Here is a 9,445-nt window from a genome sequence, read left to right on the forward strand (position 1 = left end):
GCAACGTTTATGAGTTTAGTTCTGTATTTCGTACACAGGCATAACTCTCATTAAAATCACTGGAAGCTTTGGCTGAACAAGAAATGTAGGGTCAGGGCTTAGTTGTTACAAAAATAACTTGGACAGTTTTGTACACTCTCTTCCTTTCCAATCCCCATGCCCCTTCCTTGACTAAATTTGTTTTTAATTTCAAGGCAAATAACAATAATTTGGTTTCTCTAATCATCCTTGGAGGAAAGTATGACTTAATGAGAAGCATTGATTAATCTACATGCTCTATAACAAAGTGCCAACAAAAACCCTTTCATTTGTGATACAATTTCATATTGAAAATGAGCAATTCCAAATTAGCAAAACAAAAGAAAAGATCAACCAAAGAATTTCTGCCCTGCGCCCTGCCCTGCCCTGCCCTGCCTAGGTGGAAGTCAAAGAATGGAAATATCAGAGTGGGTAAGAGAAAGGTCAAATTGTGATCCAATTAGGATGGCCACTTCAGAGGTGTAAGAAATTATAAAACACAGCCAATTAATGTTGCTGTATTAATTCCCTTAGTTAGGATTTTTCACCTGGTTTAGTCCACTCTCTCCCAGAGGGAAAGGAAATTTGTGGGGAGACTGTCACAATAGTTTAAGTCTCATTTGTTTTTCCAGGCCACTCACTGGCAGCAGAGAAGCATGCAGCTGCTTATTTTGGACTTGCAGCAAAGCCTTCTTGGAACAGTGTAGTTAACTTTGACTGTGCTCAAGTGCATCAGAAATGTCTTCAGGGAAGGAAATAGAGTTGTGTCATTGTCAAAAATCAAAAATGAAAATCAGAGCAGATAGTTTTGCACCAGAGTGTATAAAGTTTGCTGCCAGATCATCTGGGAGGTTTTAATCATTGGAGCAGATTGCTGGAATTAAGAAAAAAATCCATTTTTTCCTAAATAATGACTACATTACATGAAATACAGAATGAGGGATTTACCAAATTTCAATGCTAATCTTTGTTATGTATGTATGTAAACAAATATTTGAGAAACTGCAACATTTTAGTAAATCATCTTATCCATAATAGAGGCATGCTATCTAAGCTCATGGTTTTACTCATTTTTGCACAGTAATAGCTTTCGCATCCAAGCCTAACCTCCAACTTTGTTTGTGTTGTGCCAACTCAGTTTCATGATTTCATAAGTGAAATTGTTTCTGAAATTGCCATAACTTCCATCCAGGGACAGATCTGAGGGGGTTGCAGTAGTGCAGTTGCACCCCTGCATGAGTCTTCCTACACCCACACTTTAAAATCGGCTGCCTGGCAGTGGCAGCAGCAACAGCAGCATTTCTATTCAGGCAGCAGTAAGAGGCTCAGTTAACTTCATTGTAAACTGTAATTCCCTGTAAACACTTCATTCCACAGGTCTTAATAACCCTCACTCCTTTTTCATGGTCTTGATGGTCTACTAATCAAGCTATCTTGTCTCTGGCAATTCTGATGTCTGTTAGCTGCTCCTAGTAATATGGCTCCTACTTAAAGGTGTTACAGACTGTTTTTAACTCCAGCTAAAAACATTGACTTAGGTGAACATTAACTCAGGAGGGGAAATAATTTCCAGTGATGCACTAGATGCACTGCCAAGATGCTCACAAAGGCTAGACTTTGTTTCATGAATCTGAAAAAAGACTCTAATGACTACAGAACTAATGAACTCTTTTGATTATTTTTGCCTCATGTTTTGTGCTTTTTATGCATAATAGCAAATTAATGCACATTCCAGTAAAGTTATAGTTGTTTTGCTTTCATTTTAAATGAAGTAATATAGCCCTAGGCACCTAGCGTATTATCATCTCTTCCTTTTAACTGGAGGAGAAGGTGGTGTATCATATGGAATGATGCATCACATCATTTGCAACCCGCTTTTCAAAATCCTAGACCTGCCTAGGTTTCCATTTGGGGCATACTGGTTGCTCTTGCACTGAATTTCAGACCAGTTTGATTGTCGATCACTCTGTTCCATTTTCCCTCGTTGCCTCATAAGCTTCTGGGTCTACACTGAGGGCATTAAGCAATACTCTGAAGAGCATAGCTGCACAGCGCCCTATTGATTTCACAGCTATGGCCACCCCAAGAATGGTGATCAAAAGGCAGGAACGACAGAGGGAGAGTGATCATACTAAAAATGTTAAAATGACAGAAAAGAAGGTAATGCTAGAAGAGTGGTGAGAATGGGGAAGGAAGGAAGGGAAGCTAAGCTCTGAGAGAGAGGCTGAAGCGACTTCTGAGCAAAATTTTAAAACAAGGTGGGGAAAGAAGACTAAAATAGATCAAAATATGGGCTTCTTGCCTGCAGGGGTACTCCACAGAGTTTAATGCTATGCATCTTAGAGAAAAGGAGACTGAGTAAGCCTTATGATGTATACTGCACTTAGTCACTACTGCTGGGTAAGGACCTCTGACATGAGAAGCGACTGGCAAACCTGATCTATGATGACCCTATATAGTTAGAAATAGTCCCAAATTATTCAGCTTCCTTATTTCTTACACCTATAAATTGTATTTTCTTGGGAGGAATAATCCTTTAATTGCTAAGATTCGGGCAAATAAATAGTTAATGATGAGGGCAGCAAAATATTCAGTGAAGAAACAGTGACCATCAAATTAATTTTTAACTAAAATATATTTACCCTGGGTTTCCTTGACAGAGGTCCCAGGACGCTGAAAAGCACACAGAAATCTTCCAAGCGTTCTACACTTTTTAGAAATCAAACGCCTTAAATTGCTAAAAAGTAGCTATATTATCCATTTTGTTTCTGATAAGAATGAGTTTGGAAAATATATGTTTTGTTATCTTTATATTATTGGTTCCTGTATTCATGTTATGGATGTTTTTTAGTTAAGGATGCATGTCTCACTATCTCTCCAAGCATTTGATAACTAGTCTCAAAGTCTGTGGTGAATCTGAATCCTAAACAGTCCAGATTCAGTATTTGTCTGGCTCCGTCAGTCTCTCTCGCTCTCTTTCCTAATGCATCTTGTTGCAAGTGTTAAGTTTCTACTTTGTACTGGAGAGAGCAGAAGTGTGCACCTTCCATAAGAAAAAACCTGCGGTGTAAAACAATAAAACAATGCTGTCACTGAGAGGCATGGACAGAGGCTGGGAGCAAAGTGAGCCAGACTGGAACATATGTTCGAGGCTCCATATGTATTTCGCAAAGCTCTTACCTGTGGCTCCTGATCTTATGTACAACTTGAGGGGTTCATGGTATGTACTTTCTGTGCCAAACCAGCTCAGATATGGTACAATGTAGAAAATGTAATACCAGAACAACCACATTTTTTTTTCCTAACTCTCCTTCAAAGCGATTTTTTTGTCAGAAGCAACTCCGACACACAGACCGCGCAGCTTTTTGAAGAGTATGTTAAGGCCTTGTTGTAATTTTCTGTCAGACTCAAAGAGTGAAAGCCTGGTTCCATTTGAACTAAATGGCAAACTTCCCATTGATTTCAGTGGGATAGGATTTTGTCCAAAGTGCATAAGGTAAGTCAAAGTGTAAGTGCGCAGACTTGTTATTAAAGTCACAGTTAATGCAGCAAGCCAAAAGCTATATGAGTACTTTGAAAGAGTGTGATGCAGTTTAGATGCCAATGCTCAACTTTCTTGTGGAGTCTATAAAGCGTCCAGATGCCATAGTTAAAATTCCTCACATTCAGTCATCTGGGTTTACTGATTACCATTAAAGGGAAATAATTAATATAGACAAAGCGGTGGTGTGGTGTTATTTATGTAACAGCTCAGAATTTTGTGGCCATTACATACATTGTTTTTTAACTCAGGGTACACAGCTTTCATTTTGTGCGCTATTAACTCTACCATTTCCCAGGAGCATGTAAAAAAGAACCACTGGAGCAAACAGTTTGTAGATCAGTAGGGTCAGAAAGTTTAAACATTTCAATAAAAGTATAAAACGTGGAAATTTTAATAATTTTCTTTCCATTTTCCATCCAGCTCTACAAATATCTTAATATTCCTTTATACAGTCTGTTACAAATGTGTCCCTTCCAGCTCCTAACATCTACAAAACTATAAAACGATGAGCTTTTTATCAATACTTTTATACACACAAAAAGTCTAAGCAATTACAGACCGTTTATTTCTGATACAGCATTTTAGCGTGTCCTCGAACCAGTGTAAAGGTGTCTCTTTTTTCCCACTCCAGTGCAAAAAACGACTCTGAACTATTCATCTGGGAAGAATACCTTACGTTGCTATTTATTTACTTTAAAATAAATAAGGAAATAAATAATTGTTATTTGTGTTATTTATTGCTAGTGATGTTTGCCATACAGGTGGGCAGAAGATGCTCTACCATTTATAAAGCTAGAGCCCTGGAGATAAAGGTTTGGGGATTATTCTGTAAGCTACTTTTGTGGTGGGGGTTTAACCCTATCTTTAGCATGCTGACCATATCCAGGAGTAAAGACAGGGAACTGATAAGCCTTTGAATTCGTCACCTGGGTCTAATCATTTCCAGTGTTCTTTCTCACTGAAACAGTTTCCAAGTCTGGAGCCACAACTCAGGCCAAACATCAAGAATTTTAAGGTGAAAGAGGCAATGCCAATGTTTCTGGCCTGTATATGTTAAACATCGGCAAGGGTTAAAGATCTTAGATTTGTAATTTCCATAAAGAGAGGTAAGCTTTACGGATGAACTTAACGTTTGCGTAAGGTGAACTGGCAGCCCTCGGCAGCAGCAGTGTAACGTAACCTCTACTATGCAAGTTGCCTTCAGGCTTCGGCTACTATGAACATGGTTAGGGTTATAAAACTGGTTAACTATAAGAAACGGTGCATGTGTCTATATGTACCATTAACGCACAGCAATAAACTCTGGGGCTTACACATGTGCCCGGACCACAGCACATTGAGCTGGGTCAGAGCTGGCAGCCTGGGGCTGCTCTAACTGGGCTCAATGAGCTGGGGGGGGGCTGGGGCACTAGGGTGCTTCAGCATGGGGCTAGCTGGTAGGCAACCCGTGCACTGAAGCACCTTTGTCCTCCAGCCAGCCAGATCAGCATCCACACATGCACTGCTGCGCATGAAAAAAACTTCGGACAAGTTTTTATAAGACCTACCCTGCTGCAGAATAACTGTTTCCTGCAGCCTCACAGGGCCATGCGTGTAGATGTTGAGACATTTACTGGAGAGCTCTGCAGTGAACATCCTGTATAGATGTCCCTGCCCGTTGAATCCTTTTAAGTAACCTATCTCCTCAGTCATAAATAAAGGGTTCCAGGTAACAGGAAAAGTTTATAATACAGCCAACAAGGTATCCTACTCTATTTTTGCTCTGCCGGTACTCAGTAATCTGAGGAGGTACAGATATGCCATGCAGCCCCCCTAAAACTGTAGTTACCAACAACTATGACTAGCAACTATTTGCTGATGCTTAGGAAGAGAAGCTCACATTTTGCTGGCTACTATACTGGTAAAGCATCTGCTGAAGAAGACTCGAGAGACTTATTGTTGGGGCCATCTTTGTGGAAGGGTATTTGAATCCTGACCTCAGACTCCCACCATATAAAGCAGCTTCCTTACAACATGGCTGATAGCACTTTCCTTTTCAAGGTAGGCCACGGCATTGCCATGAGGGAAAGATTTGTAGGGATAGAAGAAAACAAGCCTGAGATGGCAGCCAAGGAAGGTAGACGTTGCCCTGGGGAGCGGCAGTGAATGTTTTTTTCCCAGCACTGCTTTTGGATTTGGTATTACAAAGTCATTGGGAGGACAGGGAAACTCCATAAATAATACTGATAGCAGAGAGAAGACTTTGCCACATGATATTTCATATGCTTGGAAACTCCACTCCCCACCGCCAATGGGGCGAGAATAGCTGTTCATACAGTGCATTGGAGAAAGGAAACTATAGCCTAGTGAACTGTTAGTCACAAACCTCAAGATCCCTGACTTTTCTTTCAGGAAAAGTAAGTCATTGTCCTTTATAGGCCACTAGCTTACTGCCAAATCTTGCTTGAAATCATGTTTCTGCTGGGGGCACCTCCCATAGTACATCCATCTAAAGGGTGGAGTGGGTGTACTAAGCATTGGTGACCAATGTGTTTCAGATCTGCTTGTGTACACTGGGTCAGAGTTCCTTCTCAGTTGCATTGATGCAACTCTGCTGGACCAGATCTTGTCTTCTTTTACTAAAGTGTAGTCCCTGATAGTACCATTACTATTGGCAGCATTATTGCAGTTCTACATCTGTGCAAGTTGTGCATTTGGCATTAAATAGGTATTGGATAAAATGGACAAACATTTTTTAAAACAGTAACCAGAATCCAGGACTACTTCTCTGTCAAGGCAGCGCATACCTTTTTGGGCAGCAGAATTGTTGCCCTATTTCATAGTTTCTCACGTCGGAAGGGACCTGAGTAGATCATCAAGTCCGACCCCATGCCATAGCAGGAAAGAGTACTGGGTCAAACGACGCCAGCAAGGTGTACATCTAAAAAAGCCAGCAACGTAGTCGGCAGGATTCGAACCTGCGCGGGGAGACCCCAATGGATTTCTAGTCCATCGCCTTAACCACTCGGCCACGACTACATCACAATTGCTTGCTCTTTGTCAGGTTTCAGGACTTTTTGCTTCTTGGTTGCCCAGCGGGACAACTTCAGTACAAGGATGCAGAAGGGGCTCTCAGCCATGCCTGCCCATAGCCTGATGATATCTATGTTACTGTACTTCAAGACAGGAGATTTGGGTTCAAATTTTTAAGGCTGCAGAAGTCCTGGAATCCAGGTCTGCAAAATCAAGGGCAAGTGGGAACAGCAGCTTTCAGCTGAAGTCAGTCCATTCTGTTAAGTAGATTTTGTTATCTATGTAGAGATCTAGAAGTCCTGCTATGATGCTTCTGTTTTATGCCGTCAGGAGAATTCCCAGTAAATGGATTAATTTTAGCATAGATTACAACTCCTTTTTGAAATGAATGGAGGGCTGTAGGGCACTGAGGGATCTAAGAAGACATACATTAAAGCCTGAGGGAGGGTGGTCTGTTTTAGAAAGGACTTTTTAGAAAGGACCAAAGCAAGGGAAATCCCAAAACTATACAGCCTGTAGTCTACCCTGATGTATAAGAAAATGTAGGAAGGAAGGAATTGGACTCCAATACTGAATATGTCTGGGAATAACTGTGTGTCCTTGACAAAGATCCGTGGACCATACGCCCGACATCAGAATCTTCAAAATTGGTCTATTAATTTTTGGATGCCAACCTTGAGAAATCTGAGGCCTGATTTTCTGCACTCCAGTGACAACCGTTGATTTCAAATGGCATTTTGATTTTTCTGCATTTCAGAAAACCAGGCATGCAGGGTCTAAAGTTTGGCTCCAAAATACTGAGGCACTTTTGTTGATATATTTGTCTTCACCTCACCTTTCAGGCCAATGACAACTTGCATTCTTCAAAGGAGTGTTTTGAGAATCAGTTAAAAGGAATTTGAAGCTATGGAAATAACTATGTTACTAAAGATTGGAATAATTTCTAAGTCATGAAACATTCATGTGGACATCCATGATTCATGTGAACTATGACATAATTTGCAATGTTGGGTGGTATCTTGTTAGCAAGAACGATGCCTTGCAATGACTTCCTTCTGAAATCCATTCCTCAGTCCAGGTTCTCTTTTATGCATAGCTTTTATCAGTCTCCTGTTGGTTTACCAAAATGATTTCAAAGCACTTGCAATGCTTATTATGCCTTCACTATCTGCTGTCTAGCAGGTTCACGGTAAATTTATTTATAACACTACTTATTATCCCATACACTTTGCTCCCTCTTCCCTTGCTGAGCAGTCCCAGGTATAACATGGGTTATGTCTAAACCTCAGGGAATACAGCTCACGTACGCATTCTGGACTAGTGAGCTCAGGTGCTGATAGCAGTGTAGTTTCTGCTACATAGGGCTCAATAAAAGCTATCCAGCCAAGAATATACCTAGCTTCTCAGATGGGTTTTGGAGGTGGTGCTTCCATGCTCCCACGCAGAAGCATAACTAGTAGGATTTGAATCCTGGGCCAAACCTTGCTTGGGAGGGGAAAAAAGGGGCTCAGCATTACTTGTCCCAGGCACTCAAAATCCCTAGCAGCTGCTGACACAGGGTGGTCTGCCTGGCTGAGCTGTTGCTGCTTGTGCTGTTACAACAGCAGCAGTACAACTTTTATTGGACTCCTTGAACCCTTATAGCCTCGAACTCCTTGAACTTCTTATAGCCACAGCATGTAGGTGCTGCTGCGGCAGCACTACAGACTCCCCAGAGATCTGCTAATCTAGTGCCCTCAATCGGATGCCCTGAGCTGGCGCCCCACTTGTCCACTCCAAGTTACATCGACACTATCAGTAACATCTGAGTTACCTAGTTTAATCCTACATGAGCTACTATCATTGTAGTCTTGGTAGTGTAGACATAACACAGAAACAGGATCTTTGGCTCTGTCTAGAAAAAATAGTCTTTAAAATAAGAAGGAGAATCAGAAGAAGAAGAAGACAACTGCTATTACTTGTATTCTACCAGCAAACACCATATCAGAATTGCACCTCTACTGTATTAGACATATAAAATATTAGCTATTCTTCTGAAACAGACACTACATATTGATGTTATATAGCTGATATTATATATATCAGCTTGAATAACTCTATATGAAGAGAAAGCACAATGGGCTTGATATTAATCTCAGTTCAAGGGCAAAGTATTAAAGACGGGCAAAGCCTACACTTACTGATATCGGTCCACACTATCTCCTGTGCGTAACACACAAAAATCCCTGCTAATTGCTATACTGCATTTTACATAAGACTTTGATACTGACTAAACAGCAGACATGATAAAAAGCCAGCTAAGGCAGAGTGGAAGGAACCAGCTTCTCTAGATCTGGAGTTACTGGGGCATTGCATTGTGGATATTTCCCCAGTAGTTTATGCCCATATTAAAAATAGTTTAAAGAATAATATATTGAACATATTTTTGCTTTCTTGGCCAAGTAGTAGCTGAAAATCAGGGCCTTACAAGTCAGTTCCTCATTTGGGAAAGGTAGCTGTGACAGAGGCAGATGTCATCTTAGAGTAATTTGTCTACTTACAAAATATATGTTAAACCACTCTTTCCTTGAACCAGAGATTCTTTCAACATCACACAGCATACTGGCATCTTCTTTTCAGGTCTGTTAGGGATGAAACCTGTTCTCTAACCCAGGAAACAGCTATTTTCAGTTTTTGCTTGTTTTCCAGGGCTTACACAGACTCTCAGCCAAATACAAAGTCTGGATTGCAAACTGCAGTATAGATTACCCGAGCTACCTTTAAATGTTTTTGAATAGGTTAACATTCGCTAAGCTCCATACCGATGTGGCTTCTACTTTCATTACTCAAAGTAGATAATTTAAGGTTAGTTTGAGCACACAGTATAGACAT

General features: G+C 40.7%; 1 non-coding gene across 1 annotated transcript; it reads right to left on the reverse strand.

Moving 5' to 3' along the window:
* Positions 1 to 6,498: 6,498 nt before the first annotated feature.
* Positions 6,499 to 6,580, reverse strand: TRNAS-AGA (transfer RNA serine (anticodon AGA)). Its single transcript has one exon. It is a non-coding gene; the product is annotated as a tRNA-Ser (tRNA).
* Positions 6,581 to 9,445: the final 2,865 nt, after the last annotated feature.

Source organism: Crocodylus siamensis, chromosome 1 (genome assembly GCF_052110815.1).
Source record: "Crocodylus siamensis isolate JL-2025a chromosome 1, ASM5211081v1, whole genome shotgun sequence".
Lineage (NCBI taxonomy): Eukaryota > Metazoa > Chordata > Crocodylia > Crocodylidae > Crocodylus > Crocodylus siamensis.